General features: G+C 34.3%; 1 long non-coding RNA gene across 1 annotated transcript in view; it reads right to left on the bottom strand.

Moving 5' to 3' along the window:
• Positions 1–13767: 13767 nt before the first annotated feature.
• Positions 13768–20266, bottom strand: part of LOC115832524 — a 30486-nt gene continuing 23987 nt past the window's right edge. Inside the window, exon 4 of the long non-coding RNA XR_004028046.1 lies at positions 13768–16021. This is a non-coding gene — a long non-coding RNA (uncharacterized LOC115832524). The remainder of the gene's footprint in view (positions 16022–20266) is intronic.

Here is a 20266-nt window from a genome sequence, read left to right as displayed (position 1 = left end):
CTGCAATGTCTGACATTCAATCAAAAATTGCCAAGCATACAAAGTAGCAAAAGTTACCGAGCATTCTCACCATAATGAGAAGAAAATTTAATCAATTGAAACTGACTTAGAACTGACATAAAATCAACCTTAGCAGCCAAGGCTATTAAAACAATTTCGACTGTGTTCCCCATGTTCATAAAGTTAGAAAGAGGTATGAAAATATATTTAAAAGATAGCAGTAATTAATGGAAGATTTATAGCAGTAAACATCTGTATTAGAAAAGATGAACAATTTCAAATGAAAGTCCTCACCATCTACCTTGAGAAAATAGATATAGAAGAACAAATTAAACCCAAAGGAAATAGAAAAAAAGACAATAATAAAGATCAGGGTAAAAATAGATAAAACAGAAAAACAATACAGAAAATCAATGAAATCAAAAGGTAGTTACATGAAAAGGTCAAATTTATTAACTTTTAGCCAGAATAATCAGGAAAAAATTCAAGAATACCTAAATTAATATTATAGACAAAACACGCTATATATTTTAATGCTTCAAATTTATGGATGTAAATAGAGAATAAAATATGTTTACCAACTAAATGAGCTACAATAATTAAGTTTAGAATGACACTAGAAATAAGCAGTAATATGGAAATGTGTACTATAGCTGAATAAAGAATTAAAGAAGCCAAAACAAAAAACAAACAAAAAAAACCCAAACTTGTGCCTGAGGCACTAGCTGTCAATAGAATTTTTAAAATCAGTGTTAAGTGATTCTACTCCAAGGGTACTCTTTTTTAAAAAAAAATTATATAAGAGAATGACTTTTACAGTTTATTAGCTTCCCTAGTAGCTAATTAACTATAAAAGGAAATAGTTGAATTAGTAGCTAATTAACTAAAAAAGGTAGAAAGAAGCAATTTATAGGAGAACAAAAGTAAAAGCTACACTATGACTAATTATCTCCCAAAAGCCGCATTATAGGCAAGAAGACAAGGAGTAATATATTGATGGCACTGGAGAAAACAGAATTCTATACCCAGATAAATCTCTCACTTGGGTTTAAGGCATAATAAATAATGATTTTACACACAAAAAATGAATAGAACGGCACCACACAAAGACCTTCACTCAAAGTACTACGTAAGGCTGTTGTTAGTGACAAATGAAACTGAATCCAAAATGTTGCAATGTGATGCAAGATACAATTGTGTACGCATGAATAACACTAAACTTAAATTGACAAAGTAAAAATGGTAAGTACTGGGTTTGGAATGGGAATTGATATAGAGTCAGTGTCGTTTATTATCTTCCTATGGCTGCTGTAACAAGTTACTAAAATCTTAGTAGCTTAAACAGCACAAATTTATTATAATTCAGGAGGTCAGATTTTTTAATTACTATTAAGTATGATAATTGCTGTAGGTTTTACACATGAGGGGATTTCAAAAAGTTTGTGGAAAAATGGAATTAAAAGATAAAATTAAAAACTAAATTTTACTTCTCAGCATAATTTCCGTCAAGCTCAAGATACTTTTGTGAGTAATTATAACAGCCATTTAGTCTATTCTTAAAGAACTAAGGGCCTGGGAATTTAACCAAGTAAATGCAGGGTGTTTTTTTTTTCACATTATTAGCTGAAGAAAATGGGGTGCCCTTTAAAGATTCTTTTTAAGATCAGCAAACAAAAACAAGTTAGAGAGAATCAAATCAGAATTATAAGGTGAATGCCTAACAATTTCCTATCAAAATTCTCACAAAATCACCTTTGTTTGATGAGAGGAATGAGCAGGAGCATTGTTATAGTGGAGAAGGACCCTTTGGTGAAGTTTCCTGGCCATTCTTCTGCTAAAGCTTTAGCTAACTTTCTTACGACACTTCATAATAAGCAGATGTTCTTATTCTTTGGCCCTCCAGAAAGTCACCAAGCAAAATGTTCTGAGTTTCCCAATAAACTGTTGCCATGACCTTTGCCTGATCCACGTTTGCTTTGACAGGATCACTTCCGTTTCTTGGTAGCCATTGCTTTCATTATGCTTTGTCTTCAGGATGGTACTGGCGAAGCCATGTTTCATCTGTTACAATTATTTGAAGAAATGCTTCAGGATATTGATGCCACTTGTTTAAAATTTCCATTAAAAGTTCTGCTCTTGTCTGCAGCTGATCTGGGTACAATGGTTTGGGCATCCTTCCAGTGGAATTTTGCTCAACTTTAATTTTTCAGTCAGAATTATGTAAACTGAACCAATCAAGATGTCTACAGTGTTAGCTAATGGTTCTGCTGCAAATTTTCAGGCTTCTTCAATTAGGGCATGAACAAGATTGTTTTTTTCCTCACAAATTGATTGGAATGATCTGCTGCGGTGAGCTTCATAAACTCAATTAGAAATGAAATGGGAAATATGACAACTGACACCACAGAGATACACAAGATCATTCAAGGCTACTATGAACACTTTTGTGTGCATAAACTAGAAAACCTAGAAGAGATGGATAAATTTGTGGAAAGATACAAACTTTCTAGCTTAAATTAGGAATAATTAGATACTCTGAACAGACCAATATCAAGCAACAAGATTGAAATGGTAATTAAAAAATTACCAATGAAAAAAATGTACAGGACCAGACAGATTCCCAGCAGAATTCTACCAGACTTTGAAAAAAGAATTGGTACCCATCCTACTGACACTATTGCACAAGATAGAGAAACTGGGAACCCTTCCTAAATCATTCTATGAAGCCAATATCACCCTAAGACCAAAACCGGGAGAGGACATAACCAAAAAAGAAAACTACAGACCAATATCCCTGATGAACAAGATGCTGAAATCCTTAACAAAATACTAGCTAACCGAATCCAACAACGTATCAAAAAGATAATCCACCATGATCCAGTGGGTTTCATACCAAGAATGCAGAGATGGTTTAACATACACAAGTCAACAAATATGACACACCACATAAACAGAATCAAAAACAAAAATCACATGATCATCTCAATAGTCTCAATAGATGCAGAAAAAGCATTTGACAAAATCCAGCATCGCTTTGTAATTAAAACCCTCAGCAAAATTGGCATTCAAGGGACATGCCTCAATGTAATAAAAGCCATCTATGACAAACCCACAGCCAACATAATACTGAATGGGGAAAAGTTGAAAGCATTCCCTTTGAGAACTAGAACAAGACAAGGATGTCCACTCTCACCATTCTTCTTCATCATAGTACTGGAAATCCTAGCTAGAAGAATCAGACAAGAGAAAGAAATAAAGGGCATCCAAGTTGGTAAAGAGGAAGTCAAACTGTCACTGTTTGCTGATGATATGATCGTTTACTGAGAAAACCCTAAAGACTCTTCCAGAAAGCTCCCAGAACTGATAAAATAATTCAGCAAAGTTTCCAGATACAAGATTAATATACACAAATCAGTAGCTCTTCTATACAAAAACAGTGACCAAACTGAGAATCAAATAAAGAACTCAACCACTTTTACAATAGCTGCAAAAAAAAAAAAAAAAAAAAAAAAAAAAAAAAAGATTTAGGAATATACCTAACCAAGGAGGTGAAAGACCTCTACAACAAAAACAACAAAACACTGGTGAAGGAAATCATAGATGACACAAAAAAATAGAAACACATCACATGCTCATGGATGGGTAGAATCAATATTGTGAAAATGACTATACTGCCAAAAGCAATCTACAAATTCAACGCAATTCCCATTAAAATATTCCCACCAGCATTCTTCACAGAACTAGAAAAAACAATCCTAAAATTCATATGGAACCAAAAAAGAGCCCGCATAGCCAAAGCAAGACTGAGCAAGAAGAACAAATCTGGAGGCATCACATTACCTGATTTTGAACTCTAATATAAGGCCACAGTCACCAAAACAGCATGATACTGGTATAAAAATAGGCACATAGACCAACGGAAGAGAATCCAGAATCCAGAAATAAAGCCAAATACTTATAGCCAACTGATCTTCGACAAAGCAAACAAAAACATAAAATGGAAAAAAGACACCCTATTTCACAAATGGTGCTCGGTTAATTGGCAAGCCACATGTAGGAGAATGAAACTGGATCCTCATCTCTCACCTTATACAAAAATCAACTCAAGATGGATCAAGGACTTAAATCTAAGACCTGAAACTACAAAACTTCTAGAAGATAACATTGGAAAAACCCTTCTAGACATTGGATTAGGCAAGGACTTAATGACCAAGAACCCAAAAGCAAATGCAACAAAAACAAAGAAAAGTAGCTGGGATTAATTAAACTAGTTTTGCACAGCAAAAGGAACAGTAAGCAGAGTAAACAGACAACCCACAGAGTGGGAGAAAAATCTTCACAATCTATACATCTGACAAAGGACTAATATTCAGAATCTATAATGAACTCATATATTAGCAAGAGAAAACAAACAATCCCATCAAAAAGTGAGCTAAGGCCATGAACAGACAATTCTCAAAGGAAAATATATAAATGGCCCACAAACATATGAAAGAATGCTCAACATCACTTATGATCAGGGAAATGCAAATAAAAACCACAATGTGATACTACTTTACTCCTGAATGGCCATAATCAGAAAATACTAATAATAATAAAAAAAAACAGATGGTGTGGATGTGGTGAACAGGGAACACTTCTACACTGCTGGTGGGAATGTAAACTAGTACAACCACTATGGAAAACCGTGTGGAGATTACTTAAAGAATTAAAAATAGAACTATCATTTGATCCAGCAGTCCCACTACTGGGTATCTACCCAGAGGAAAAAAAGTTATATGAAAAAGATACTTGCACACACATGTTTATAGCAGCACAATTAGCAGTTTCAAAAATGTGGAACCAACCCAAATGTCCATCATTCCACTGGTGGATAAAGAAATTGTGGTAAATACATATGATACAATAATACTCAGCCATAAAGAGGAATGATTTGCAGCAATCTGGCTGAGATTGGAGACTATTATTCTAAGTGAAGTAACTCAGTAAAGGAAAACCAAATATCGTGTTCTCACTCATAAGTGGAAGCTAAGCCATAAGGATACAAAGGCATAAGGATGATACAATGGACTTTGGGACTTAGGGAAAGGGTGGGAAGCGGGTGAGAGATAAAAGACTACAAATTGGGTGCAGTGTGTACTGCTTTGGTGATGGGAGTACCAAAATCTCACAAATCACCACTAAACAACTTACTCATGTAATGAAACTCCACCTGTTCACCAATAATCTATGGAAAAACACATTATGGGAATGATATCTCAAAGACATCAGCAGTTTTCAAATGGATAACTTGTTTTAAGAAGGGATTGCAGGTCAGATATTTGAAATGGGTGTTACTGGGATGACATCATCAGTAGGGCTTACATCTGCAGGCTCTAAGGAAGAATTTACTTCCTTTCTTCTTCTAGAGGTGGCCTAAATTTCTTGACTCCTGCTCTTCTTCCAGCAATCCCATCACCCGCATCTCTGCTTCATCATTACAACTCCTCTCACTCTCCTGCCACCCTCTCAGTTGTAAGAATCTTTGTGATTACATTGGGCTCACTCAGACCATCCAGGATTATCTCATCTTCTCAAGATTCTTAATAACATCTACGAAGTGCCTTTGGCCATGTAATCTAACATATTTACAGGTTCTGGGAATTAGAATATATGAACATCTTTGGGAGAAGAGGTGCTTATTCTACTTATTGCAAGAAGCATTAAAATCCAAACTATACAAGTAAAATGCGTGGGTGCATCTGATCTCAAATATCTTGAAATGCTTGCTTGTATTCTTGGAGGAGAGATGAGAGATAATAATTAGCTTTAAGCATTGGTAAATCAAGTATCTAGGCATGGTAAAAATGCAATGTATGTCACTAAAATCAGTGACTTGAATAAAGAGATTTTTTAAAATTGATTAATCAGGTACAAGAGGAAAGAAATAACAAAGAGTCAAGAATGTCATAGAAAATAATATAAAAATGATACATTCAAAAATATCAGTAATACAAATTAAAAGAAGAAAATTATCATTATGTTACATGAACAGATATAGTCAAACAAAATTAAAAAGTAAAATAAATTTTTGGTAAAAGATACAGTATATAAGTTCTAAAAAAGAAAAAGTAAAGGTGTAGGTAAATCAGTGGTTTTAAACCAGTTTTAAGTTTGTATCCCATAAGTTTGTTAATGTCTGGAGATATATTTGATTGTCACAAATTGAGAGGAAGATGTTCTAGTTATTATAGCTTTATAAAAACCTTGAAAGCTGGTAGTATTAAGTACTCCAATTTTCTTCTACTTGCCCAAAATTATTTTGGCTAAACAACTAAAAATTCTTTTAACCAACAACTGTAAGACAGTTCACATAGAAAGTTCACATGAAGTATTCACAAATACTGATCATATTCTGGGTCATAAAGCAATTCCTTTTAATAAATTAAATGGAAATCATAGAGTACCTTCCCTTACCAAAACAGAAGAAATACAGAAAACAATAACTGAAAGTTCATGAAAAGTGTTCAGATATTTAAAAATCAGACAACCATCTTCTAAATAACCCATTAATAAAAGCAAGGAAATTAGAAAATATTTTAAAGTAAATAAAAATAAAAACACAACATATCAAAATTTGTGCATTACATCTAAGCAGTGCTTAGAGGAAAATTATAACCTTTAAATGCTTATCACTTTATCACAAAACTTCCAATAAACTTTCCTTCACATAACTGCATTGGGAGATTGACCCTGTGGGAGAAATCCGGGAAAGGAAACTGAAAAAATTCAGAGAAAGAGAAGAAAAGTTGCGAGAAAGACCAGACATTAATCAGATGTAGGAAAGAGGAGAAAAAAGCTACTAGGAGTTATGCATGAAATTTTACCACCAACAATCCCATTTCTTATATCTTTTCCCCTATTAACCATGGCTGTTTCAATTGCAAATATAAAATACAGATTAACTTAAAGCAAAACATGGATTTGGTAGTTTATGCAAGCCAAAAAGAAAAATACTACAGCTCTTTGTTCCTACAAAATTCTGTTCTTTTATTAGTTGTAGCACATTTACCTATCTTTCTGCCAACCTTGCAGTGGCAAAAATGCCCTAAATAAATGTAATGCAACTATATCTCTTGTTCTATTAGTGAACAAACCAGTTTACTCATAGAACAATAACAGCAACAACAAAAAGAAACCAAAACCAAAACCAGTGTTAAATTCATCTACTGCATTCATTTCCAAGTCCAGGTTTTCTCATGGATTTCATACTTAATTGTTTTGGGGTGTGACTCTTCTTAATGTCCCAACATATGATCTAAATAGTCATTCTCTAGTTATAACCGTGTTTATAATGGTGAAAGGCAAACAAGATAGCCATTATAAAAATTCCCACTTTGAAAATAAGAAAAGGAAACAGAGCATACTGTGACCTCTTATCTACATACTTTATTTCCTGGATATTAAGAATACATTTCTTCAGAGTTTGAGTAAGTTTCTTATTCTGCTGATGTGACTAAACCATATTTTCATACGTTAAGCACTGGGTACATTGCCTGCCTATTTTCCTCCATCCCTGGTGCTGAGAGAGGGGAGGGATCCCTTATGGGTAGCTGGACCAGTTTAGCCATCCGCTTTCTGTTGTAATTACGGGGATCTTGGTATTGCCTTAGAAATTGAGCAGTAGATCGGTTCCTATTTATAAGCTTTGGATTTATCTGGAAAACAAACCAAACCTTTTAAAGTAATGCTTGTTAGTTGCTGTTTAATTCTTCCTAAGTGACAGTGAGGAAGTAAAAAGAAAAAAGTTTGAAATTAAGTCAAATTGTAGCAATATTCAAGTTAGACTTGAATATTGAAGATTCTGTCTCTTCCTCCCTCCTTAAATCACTTACTAATGGCATTTCTCTAGACTTCCGTTTGAAACAAAAGGAAATAATAGGCTGTTCTGGTAAACACAGGTGATCTGTACACAAGCACCCAGGCTTCATTACTCACAATTCTAAGGAAAATCTATCCTTGAAAAACTGCTTGGGAGGGATCAGGGAATTCAAAATCTACTTTTCTTACTCTTAGCTCCTCATTCATTTCCCATTCCCATTATAACGTGATTTTGTGATTCATTGCCCATTCTCACTATATAGTGTTATTTAATGTGATTTTGAAATTTGGGCCATTTGCAATTTGGCAGGGTGCCTGTTTGATTCTGTATGGTCCTGGGTTATTTGCCATAGGCAGATTATTCATCTTATATTTCCTTTCTAAGAAACTAATGATAGAATCCAACTCATTGAAGTCTGCAAAAAGTAACCCAAAATATTTCAAAAGTTGGACCGTTTTCCTCCAAAACTGCAAATTTAAGAAGACACAAGATGTAAGAAATAGCAGACAATAATTTAAGCATCTGCATGACTATGAGACACAGAGTGGGACTTTCAGTCAATAAATATTTAGGTGACTCAATAGTTCCTTTACCTAGGTCCTTGTATTTTGAGTTACCTTTACATTTGATCGTCTATGTTAACTTTAAATTTTGATTGAATTCATTACAATCTCCTCCTCCACAGTTTGAATGTAAGACATGCTATTTGGTGGATATTGGTGTGCTTACTGCCAAGGCAGCTCCAGCCAGGACTGGAGCCAGGGCATGCTGCTTGTGCCTGCAGCTTCTGCTATGAACTGAAGAGGCAGAAGGGATGGAGGATGGGGATGATGGCAGTCAAGAGGAGAGAAATAGAGGACACCTGCTCTGGGAATACATTTAAAAGCATTCCTGCTGGGATTAAGGATATTCTAAAGACAGGCAGCCAAATGTGTTCATAAAGGCACTTACGAGGGGAACTGGCAGCTCTATTTTGTCAAGAGGCTAGAAATCAGAATCCTAAAATAAAGGTTGTGGAAAATAGGGGGTGGAATTGGAGACTTCTGATCCTGGTAATATCACCCACTCCACTCACTGTGAAAGAAGTGGGGAGATACCCTCTCATTTTGACTGAGACAGAAAGTTCATGGGGCTACTCACCTTCATATGCTATACTGTTAAAAGCTGTTGAACATGAGGGTGTATTCTCTCATCAGAGATTTATGTTTGCAGATACTCCTCTTGGATTTTCCTGCCAGGAAAATTATCATAATTGCCAGAGAGCAATTAGGATTCTTTTGGACTCAGCTGTATATGACTGACATACATTACTCTCTTAAGTAACTATTTTATAAAATGCTAACTTACAAATACTTTCTGTTATAAAAATGGGATGGTTCTCACTAATTATTCCATCACTTAACTGATACCTCAGCATAAACTGATGGCCTGCAGTTGATAATGCTTAGGAGAAAGTACAAATGAAGAAACAAGTGCTATAATCAGAGATGTTTTACAAAAAATTGTACAACATTTTGAACAAATTTTGAACTGTATAATTTTTCCTAGACTGTGAAATACAGTGATCATCCATAATTGGCAGCCTACCTACACCATTGTACTGATAGCTTAGCATTAATAGCGTATCAAAAGAAAAAAGAAAATAATTCTTCAGTTTCTGCTGGAAAACTTTTCTAGTGAGAGACACTGTACAAATGGACAATGGCCAGACCATATATAAGAATAGAACTCACAACATGTAGTGAAACTCTGTCTCTACTAACAAATACAAAAATTAGCTGGGCGTGGTGGCATGCTCCTGTAATCCCAGCTAATTGGGAGGCTGAGACAGGAGAATCACTTGAACCTGGGAGGTGGAGGTTACAGTGAGCCGAGATCATGCCATTGCAATTCAGCCTGGGGGAGAGAGTGAGGTTCTGTTTCTCAAAAAAAAAAAAAAAAAAAAAAAAAAACAGTCTGCATGGGCATGGTGTCCTGGGCATGGATGGCTGGAGATCTTGGTCTCTTACCTTGCTATCTCAGTTAATCTTCTTCACTTAATGTAGATTCTAGAAAGGACTTGACAACAATTGCTTTCCTTTTGTAGGAACTTCCCTTAATCAGATAAGGGAAACTTCAGAGAAAGCTCTTCCTGTGTCTGGGAGAGAAATAGGATTGACAGAAAGGGGAGTGGGGCAAGGTCGGAGAGACCTTGGTTCTGAAGCTACTTTTTTTTTAATGAAATTCTTTATTATTATTATTATTATTATTATACTTTAAATTTTAGGGTACATGTGCACAATGTGCAGGTTTGTTACATATGTATCCATGTGCCATGTTGGTGTGCTGCACCCATTAACCCGTCATTTAGCATTAGGTATATCTCCTAATGCTGTCCCTCCCCCCTCCTCCCACCCCACAACAGTCCCCAGAGTGTGATGTTCCCCTTCCTGTGTCCATGTGTTCTCACTGTTCATTTCCCACCCATGAGTGAGAACATGTGGTGTTTGGTTTTTTGTCCTTGCAATAGTTTACTGAGAATGATGGTTTCCAGTTTCATCCACGTCCGTACAAAGGACATGAACTCATCCTTTTTTATGGCTGCATAGTATTCCGTGGTGTATATGTGCCACATTTTCTTAATCCAGTCTATCGTTGTTGGACATTTGGGTTGGTTCCAAGTCTTTGCTATTGTGAATAGTGCCGCAATAAACATACGTGTGCATTTGTCTTTATAGCAGCATGATTTATAGTCCTTTGGGTATATACCCAGTAATGGGATGACTGGGTCAAATGGTATTTCTAGTTCTAGATCCCTGAGGAATCGCCACACTGACTTCCACAATAGTTGAACTAGTTTACAGTCCCACCAACAGTGTAAAACTGTTCCTATTTCTCTACATCCTCTCCAGCACCTATTGTTTCCTGACTTTTTAATGATGGCCATTCTAACTCGTGTGAGATGGTATCTCATTGTGGTTTTGATTTGCATTTCTCTGATGGTCAGTGATGATGAGCATTTTTGCATGTGTTTTCTGGCTGCATAAATGTCTTCTTTTGAGAAGTGTCTGTCCTTTGCCCACTTTGTGATGGGGTTGTTTGTTTTTTTCTTGTAAATTTATTTGAGTTCATTGTAGATTCTGGATATTGGCCCTTTGTCAGATGAGTAGGTTGTGAAAATTTTCTCCCATTTTGTAGGTTGCCTGTTCACTCTGATGGTAGTTTCTTTTGCTGTGCAGAAGCTCTTTAGTTTAATTAGATCCCATTTGTCAATGTTGGCTTTTGTTGCCATTGCTTTTGGTGTTTTAGACATGAAGTGCTTGCCCATGCCTATGTCCTGAATGGTATTGCCTAGGTTTTCTTCTAGGGTTTTTATGGTTTTAGGTCTAACATGTAAGTCTTTAATCCATCTTGAATTAATTTTTGTATAAGGTGTAAGGAAGGGATCCAGTTTCAGCTTTCTACATATGGCTAGCCAGTTTTCCCAGCACCATTTATTAAATAGGGAATCCTTTCCTCATTTCTTGTTTTTGTCAGGTTTGTCAAAGATCAGATAGTTGTAGATATGTGGCATTATTTCTGAGGGCTCTGTTCTGTTCCATTGATCTATGTCTCTGTAGTGGTACCAGTACCATGCCGTTTTGGTTACTGTAGCCTTGTAGTATAGTTTGAAGTCAGGTAGTGTGATGCCTCCAGCTTGAATCCAGCAGCACATCAAAAAGCTTATACACCATGATCAAGTGGGCTTCATCCCTGGGATGCAAGGCTGGTTCAACATATGCAAATCAATAAATGCAATCCAGCATATAAACAGAACCAAAGACAAAAACCACATGATTATCTCAATAGATGCAGAAAAGGCCTTTGACAAAATTCAACAACCCTTCATGCTAAAAACTCAATAAATTAGGTATTGATGGGACGTATCTCAAAATAATAAGAGCTATCTATGACAAACCCACAGCCAATATCATACTGAATGGGCAAAAACTGGAAGCATTCCCTTTGAAAACTGGCACAAGACAGGGATGCCCTCTTTCACCGCTCCTATTCAACATAGTGCTGGAAGTTCTGGCCAGGGCAATCAGGCAGGAGAAGGAAATAAAGGGTATTCAATTAGGAAAAGAGGAAGTCAAATTGTCCCTGTTTGCAGACGACATGATTGTATATCCAGAAAACCCAACTGTCTCAGCCCAAAATCTCCTTAAGCTGATAAACAACTTCAGCAAAGTCTCAGGATACAAAATCAATGTACAAAAATCACAAGCATTCTTGTACACCAATAAGACGAACAGAGAGCCAAATCATGAGTGAACTCCCATTCACAATCGCTTCAAAGAGAATAAAATACCTAGGAATCCAACTTACAAGGGATGTGAAGGACCTCTTCAAGGAGAACTACAAACCACTGCTCAATGAAATAAAAGAGGATACAAACAAATGGAAGAACATTCCATGCTCATGGGTGGGAAGAATCAATATCATGAAAATGGCCATACTGCCCAAGGTAATTTATAGATTCAATGCCATCCCCATCAAGCTACCAATGACTTTCTTCACAGAATTGGAAAAAACTACTTTAAAGTTCATATGGAACCAAAAAAGAGCCCACATTGCCAAGTCAATCTGAAGCTACTTCTTTAGTTCAAAGTACTCAGCCTGTAAAAGTGCCCTACTTTAAAGTGTCCTGAGCCCCAATATGAGGGTGAGAAGGGTCCCAATTCCTAGTTTTATAGAGGGGACTTGGTTCTAGTCCCTCGTCTCATGTGGAGTGTCATCAGTTTCATTTTCACACAGGAGCAAATGCTGGACTTCACTAGTGATTTTGATCCTTAGATTCTTCTGTTACAACCTTACGACGTAAGTCACTAGTCACCTCTTAGTTTCCTGTTCTATTTCTGATCTAAAGAGTTTTTTCTTTGCATTAAAATGTGTTTTTATATTTTAATATATCTTATTTATAATATTTTTGTTTGGTATAGATAAAAGTGGTCACTGCTGGGCACGGTGGCTCACGCCTGTTATCCCAGCACTTTGGGAGGCTGAAGCGGGCAGATCAGGAGGTCAGGAAATCGAGACCAACCTGGCTAACACAGTGAAACCCCGTCTCTACTAAAAATACAAACAGTTAGCTGGGTGTGGTGTTGAGCGCCTGTAGTTCTAGCTGCTTGGTAGGCTGAGTCAGGAGAATCACAGGAACCTGGGAGGAGGAGCTCGCAGTGACCAGAGATTGCACCCTTGCACTCCAGCCTGGGCAACAGTGTGAGACTCTGTCTCAAATAAATAAATAAATAAATAAGTGATCACAACATGCCTGCCATATTAATTAACTGTTCTTTGTCATTCCTATTTTTTCCTGGATGCCAGTCAGCATGATTTTGGCAATACTTTTTATCTTAAGATAATTTCTTTTGAGTAGGAAATTATTTCAGAGTAATTTTATTTAGTTAAAAATACATACTTTCTGTGTACTGCTTTCTGGCTACCAAGTGTAGATTGGTTAAGACAACAGGCTTTGAAGTCAGATTTAGGTCTGAGTCCCTGGTTTTACCTCTTAATAATGATCTGAGATTTGACAGATTGATTAGAGTTTTTCAAGCCTCAATTTCCCCAGATATAATGGGGGAATGATGAAATACCTATATAATAGGATTAGAAGAACTATATAACAAATAAATAGGACTTAACCTGGTGCTCAACACACAGCAACCCACACAATGCATGTGTTCTTGTGCCACTTCTACTCCTTTTGCTATTATTGTTATATTCATGCTAAGACCAAATGTTTCCATTCTATCTTTTTGTTTCTTTTTTAAACAATTGTGTCTTTCAATCTCCCACTCTTTTGTTTTTTTCTTGGGTTTTTTGGCTATTAGTTTGGTAATTTAAATCTGGCTATGAACATTGTGACACTCAAAGCTTCATTTCATATTTCAACAGCTTTTTTCTTCTTTGAAAGGAAAAAGGACTAATAATTTAGTACACAATAATGGTTTTTGTAAACAAAGGTCATTTAATCATAGACCAAGGTATATTTTTGTCATAGGGGACATACATCATAGAAATAAATATTGATATGTAAGTATGTCTCATTATTAATAGTCCATGGAAGGCCATAGTTCACAGAATAGTATACACCCAATGACAGATACACAATGGAGCTTGATAAATGTTGTTGCTGTAGTCTTCTCTGAGATTTTGATTTAACTTGGTGATCAAATAGATAAAATAAGTAATTAATGAAAAATAAGTAATATTCCTAGGGATGGAAAGACAGCAGTAGTAAAGATTAGATGTTATTTTTAATCTCAAACTTATAAAATTATGACCTCTGAGGAATATTTGGTTTGCTATTCAAGTGCAGACTTATTGTAGGGTTGGTGTTTGCATTCTAATTTCATTATGAAAAAGAATACTTGTAATTAAATGCCATAATACCCCTTATGAAGGACAACTTTTCAAGCCTATGACTCTAATAGTATCTGGTTATAACACAATCTCACGCAATCCAATAAAATCACATTATTTTACAAAAATGCTATAAAGTAAAGCATACAGACACATACACTGTATCCTTTAGGTCATGTCTTACTATTTTGCTTCCATATTAGCTTGGGGGAAGATATCATATTTTATTTGGCATTGCAAGAGCAGTCACCATTTGCTGAGCTTTTCATCTTATAGTGAATTCTGTTATTACTCTGTACTAATAATGATATGTTCCTGTTCGTCATGAGATACTTACTCAGAGGAAAGAATGTGTCCTACACATTTTATTGCAAAACATACAAACTATATGATTTTGCATTTAGATTTACAAAGGTGGAGAGAAAGCACTTTTAGAAACATATATTTGATAAGTTCTACAACCTTTGATTGTATATACCTGTGGCTATTTAAAAACTTGATTTTAATAGCTCTATTATAGTGAGCAAGATATGTTTAAGCCAAATTAATCTCAATTTTAGTGAAACAATGACCTTTGAGTTTGCAGAAAACATCTGGAGGAAACAGCTGGATAACTGATCAGGTGTTTTTTCAAGTAGAAGTGCAATGTGGTGCTCCTGTGGTACTGTTTAGAGATTTTCAATTCTCACATCATGTAGCACACGGTGGTGCTATTAATTAGAAACTGATGGAAAGTCAGAAATAAATCCTTATGTCAAGCAGGATGTCTTACATGGAGGAGATTCAAAAGTCATGCAACTTTCTGAAATTGAAATGTTCAGGGTAACAGCAAGGATAACAGACTCCCTGCTACCAAGTCAATATTTTCCAATTGCTAAATGTTAATTTCTTTAATACCTAGTTTCTCTCTTAAATGCATAATATTAAAATGGACTTTCCTAGCCTTTAAAAAATTAGTGATGCAAACAAAGCTATTAACTTCTAACTGGATCTGTGCTCTTTACACTTGCCCCAGTACAGTGGATAATTTCTAGTACCAACCTTTCTTTATCTACTTCACTTGTAATAGGCCTGTCAATGCCTAGTCTGATTAACTGATTTTTGTTTTTTAGAGTTGGGACACTCATTAGAAATGCAAGATCTCAGGCCTCATCTCAGACCTACTAAATCAGAACTTGCATTTTACTATATTGATCAATGATTTGTCTGCACGTTAAAGTTTGAGAAGTCTTGGCACCATGTCTGCACATAAACAAGCTATGGAGCTCTAAACACTGTTACCTGTACCCCATTCCAGTGGAACAAAATCTTTGGATGTGAGGTCTGTGGGGGCTAGCATCTGCATTTTTTAAAAGCTCCCAGGTAAAACTTAAACTCAAATTGTCTGGTAGATGACCATCTACAGCAGAATGAGATAACAGCACTTGTGTAAATGCACATTCCTAATCTTTCTCCAGAGATTTGAATTCTTTAGGCATAGTGTAAGTGGTTGAAAGTTCCCAATCTATCAGCTCACAGCACACAGTAAAACTATTGCCTTGTTAAAGCTGTTGTAAAAAATCTGAGCTCTCAAAGGATTAACTTTAAAAATTACATTATTTTTGTGTATAGAAAAATATATTATAATCCAGGTAGGAAAGAAAGCCTTCAGTCATGTTTGGTCAAGGTTAAATATCCATTTTTTCTAAGATTTTTCCAATTTTGCTTCCTCCAGTACTAGAGTCATCATTAGGTAGAAAAATGCCTTCAGCACTCATAGGGCTCACTCATACTCTCATACTCTACCTATTAAAGGAAAAGAGAGCATTTCTTTAGAAAGCTTTTTTATTTGTTTGTTTTGTTTTCAGAAGAATCAGAAAATTTCTTTCCCAGAAAGTCTCAGCAAATATATTATTCATGTTGTCTTTAAACCAGATATGGTGACCGAACATTTTGCAATTGGCTTAAACTGGGTGGGGACTTCAGGACTGTTACTATACAGGGAAAAGGCAAACTCTACTAAAGGAAAGCTAGGTTACCTTTGGCAGAAGAGAAAGTACATTGATGCTGTAGCGGAAATCAGCAGGTATTCATTCTATAGCTGTTTTGTTAAACGTACTTTGCAGAATTAGACTTTATAAGTAGCCATATTTTTATAAAACACTGTACTTGGAACTAAATACAAAGTAATAATAACACAGGAACATGCACACTTTAGAAACAATATACAAACTAAAACTATGTATAATTTATAACAATAAATTAATGTTCAAAGAAAATGTTTTCACAGAAAAGGCTGAATATCATATTTATCCCTAATTAAAACATAACTAAGCAAAAGAAAATTGTTTCTCAAAATTTTGCTCTTGTTTAATAATGAAAACTGATTTTGCTTCTTTCAGTATATATTTAAATTCCAGTCACAGACTCAATTTCAGCATGTTAAATTTTATAATACGAATTCTATGTTACATTTGAGATAATCAATCATGTTTCAATGTAATCCACATTGCATAGGAGACTTTTATTATGAGCATTATCATTGTAGTATAGTAAAGTGTATTGTTAATGAAGCATGGAAAAGGAATAATTTCAACTAATAGTCATATATGTCAAATTTCAATTAGGACTATGTTGGAATCCAAAAAGAGAGATGAGCATATAAATTTAAACCTTTGACCTTCAGCATCAAGTACAAGGTCTGAGAGGAAAATTAAATTATTTTGATGTAGAATACAAATTTGAGTAAATTAATGTGTTCTGAAACTCTCATGACTCTTAAATTGCATATGATTTTAAAAATTTTTATATACTTGCAATTTACAACTTAGAAATGTTTACTTTTATTCCATATATTATAATTTTAATAAATGAAAAAACAACAAATTCAACACAAGCTTATTGTTTGTCTACTGTTAGGCAATGCACCAATAGATAAATTACTGGTCCTGAAAGTGTCTGATGAAACAGATCAGACCTACAGGTTTTTAAAATTATTGTCATTTTTCAAGAATACTTAGTATCATTAAATGTCCGGTGAATGGTCACTTTCCCTTGATTGATATATAATTTTTTTAAAAATTGAAATTGGTTTATTTAAGTCAGGATCCAAATAAGATTCACACATTGCATTTGGTTGACCTCTCCATTCATTATATCTTAATTCATTGGGTAGCTTTCCCTCATTGCAATGTTTTTCTTCCTAAAGTGGGTTCTTTTTCTTATGGAGCTTCCCACATTATCAGTTGTTTTTATTGCATACCTATAACATTAATATTTTATAGGTATTTTTATAGGTTTGTGTTTATGCTGTTGAATTATAAACATCTCTAATGTAAGGCATTTTCCAACTCTAAGGATTTAAGAGTCTCTGAGATAGAAAGTATGCTTCTAAGATAGCACAGCAGAGTATAGAAAGAGCATTGAAATATTAGTCTAAAAATTTCGATTTTCATCAATATTCTAAATTAATTATGGGGGTGATAGAGTTAGTTAACTACTGTGTGCCTCAATATACTCATCTGTAAAATGCAGAAATTAGGCTTGATGGTACTCAGTATCCCATTCAAGTCTAACATTTCTTGATAGCATACATTTTTTGACAAATGAATGAAAAGGGCCATCTTTCCTATTGGAAAAAATTTCCTAAGTTATCATTAAAAATTCTTTATAGTCAAATTGGACCAACAGCTATTTAATATAATTCAAAGGAACAAGGACTAAATCATATATAAATTTTAATATTACTTTCTTCTATAGCTCTTTCATTTGTGTTCTATGAGTTTCACTTAGAGTTATAATAGGGAAATTATGAAATATAGATTAATGGTTGTATTTTTATGCTTTTGATGTGTTGTTTAATGAGGTATGTGCTGTTTTATATCTTACATCAAAGAGACATCTGCTAGAAACCTTCTTATCATACATATCAAGTGATTTTTGCTCTAATAAGCATAATCATCTGAATAATGGAATATGGTATCTCTTTTTCATGCCAATGAACTTATCTTATAAATTTGGTTGAAACATAGTTTTTAATTTTGCACTTTAAATTACTTTATTAAACATGCCTTTCCTGAAGTAAACTTAAATGGTATATAAGATTAGAGAAACAATCAGAAGATACAAACATCTAACGCCTTTATAGGTCATAGAATATAGTTCATGAAATTGCCATAATGGTATCACCCCCATTATTAATATAGTTTCTTTAGGAGCTATTGATCACTTTAGATTTAGTGTGTGCAATTGCAGTCACTGAAAATCATTAATTTGATGAAATAGACAAAGTATTCTAAACTTAAAATGAGGTATCAATTTGAGTTAAATAATAGCCTAACCACAGCCACCATATAGATTACCAGATTTCCTGACTTTCACCTCCTCTGTCACCACTACAGCATCCCTCAACCTATGCAATCATGGTTTAAAATCAAATTTTCCGTTCAGTAAATCACTATGAAATTTGTGAGCATTTTCTGCATCTGTAAAGTAAGTCAATGAGTCATAGACAAACTATTTAACATTGCATTTTGGGCACTATGAATAAAAAATAGAGAAGATAGGTATTTATAGATGTCAAATCACAGAATGAACTAAAATAGAAGAAATAGGGCCAACATTTTGCAATTTAGCATTCTATTTTTTTGTGTGTATACACGAGTGTTTTATACAAACTATTCAGAAATAGACCAGAACCACAGTGCCCAAATTCATAATTTCCCTTAGTAAGCATAATGAAGTGTCATAATTAACAAACTTATTGGAAAATATTAAGATTGAAGCAGCAAATATTAAATAATTTATCCAGGCAGATGAGTGAACTGTTCACTAGCATGGCAATTATTGCATTATGTCTGCCATTACTGTGTAAAAAATGCAAGTAAAATAATTTACTGAGCTTTTCACTTAAAAATGACAATAAAACATCACTAGGGTTTAGTATGTGAAATTAATGTCTGTTTTAAGCATAAAAAATGCAAAAAAATGCTGTTTAAAATAGTTTTCTTTTATATCTTTTGGAAACTTCCTATGTTAATTGGTATTTTTAAAACTAGACTATCTACTAAATTAATAGAAATTTAGATTAAATAGGTTATCCAGAAAATAAAAATCAAATCCATAACTGATATGGTTTAACAAAACACACATGCACACAAAGCCTCATGAGACCTAGGTTCCAGTTTCAGTTCTGACATTTACTTGCCTTCTGAACGCTATCAAATCATAGCCTTTTTGGTCTTATTTCCCTTATCTTTAAAATGAAAGAAATTGAGTAAAAGAATACCAAAGTCACTTTAAAATAACAAAGATTTCATTTTTAATAATATATTTTACTGTTAATTCACAAATTATTTTAAAGATAGACCTTCAAAACCATTATAATAATGTACTGTATCTCCTATTTTTCTATGTTTTAAAATTTTACTAAGCCTGCTGTGTACCAGTCATACTTCTAAATAAAACTTCTTGCTTTAGATAATGTATTGTTTTAAATTCCAATTAAACAAATATATTCTTTACCATTAATACAAATATGGTCTTTAGTTACGGGAATATTATCTCAATTGCGTGTAGCATGTTGCATTTAATTGTTGATCTTTTTCTGTGTCTGGGCATTTCAGATAAATTACTAAGTCTCTGTTGACATTTGAATTACAATTTCTCCATGTCTCATTCCTACATATTTTGGGGAAAGACTTTGAGAATCCAAGGGATAACAATTTAATCTTACTTCTGCTTGACCTTGGTTACCTCAGCTCAGAAGAATAATATACAGCATGTCATCAATCTCAATTCCTAAATTCTATGCCCTTTATCTCATTTCTTATATAATAAATTGGTTTTTATACTTATACGTCTGAAAAATGACTTGAGAAGAAGAGAAAGCTGGGGTAAAACTCTCCTTTTAAGCAAAGAGTAAAGATTCTCAAAAATGTAAGGAATAAACTTGAGAATGTCCTACATTGAAGATGCTTTTTTTAAAACAGGATGTGGAAAAAATATAGAGTACAAATTTTTAAAACTTTTTTTTTCTTT

This window comes from Nomascus leucogenys, chromosome 22a (genome assembly GCF_006542625.1).
Source record: "Nomascus leucogenys isolate Asia chromosome 22a, Asia_NLE_v1, whole genome shotgun sequence".
NCBI classification, from domain to species: Eukaryota; Metazoa; Chordata; class Mammalia; order Primates; family Hylobatidae; genus Nomascus; species Nomascus leucogenys.
Note: the sequence above shows the minus strand (reverse complement) of the source record. Positions and strands in the feature narration are given on the sequence as shown.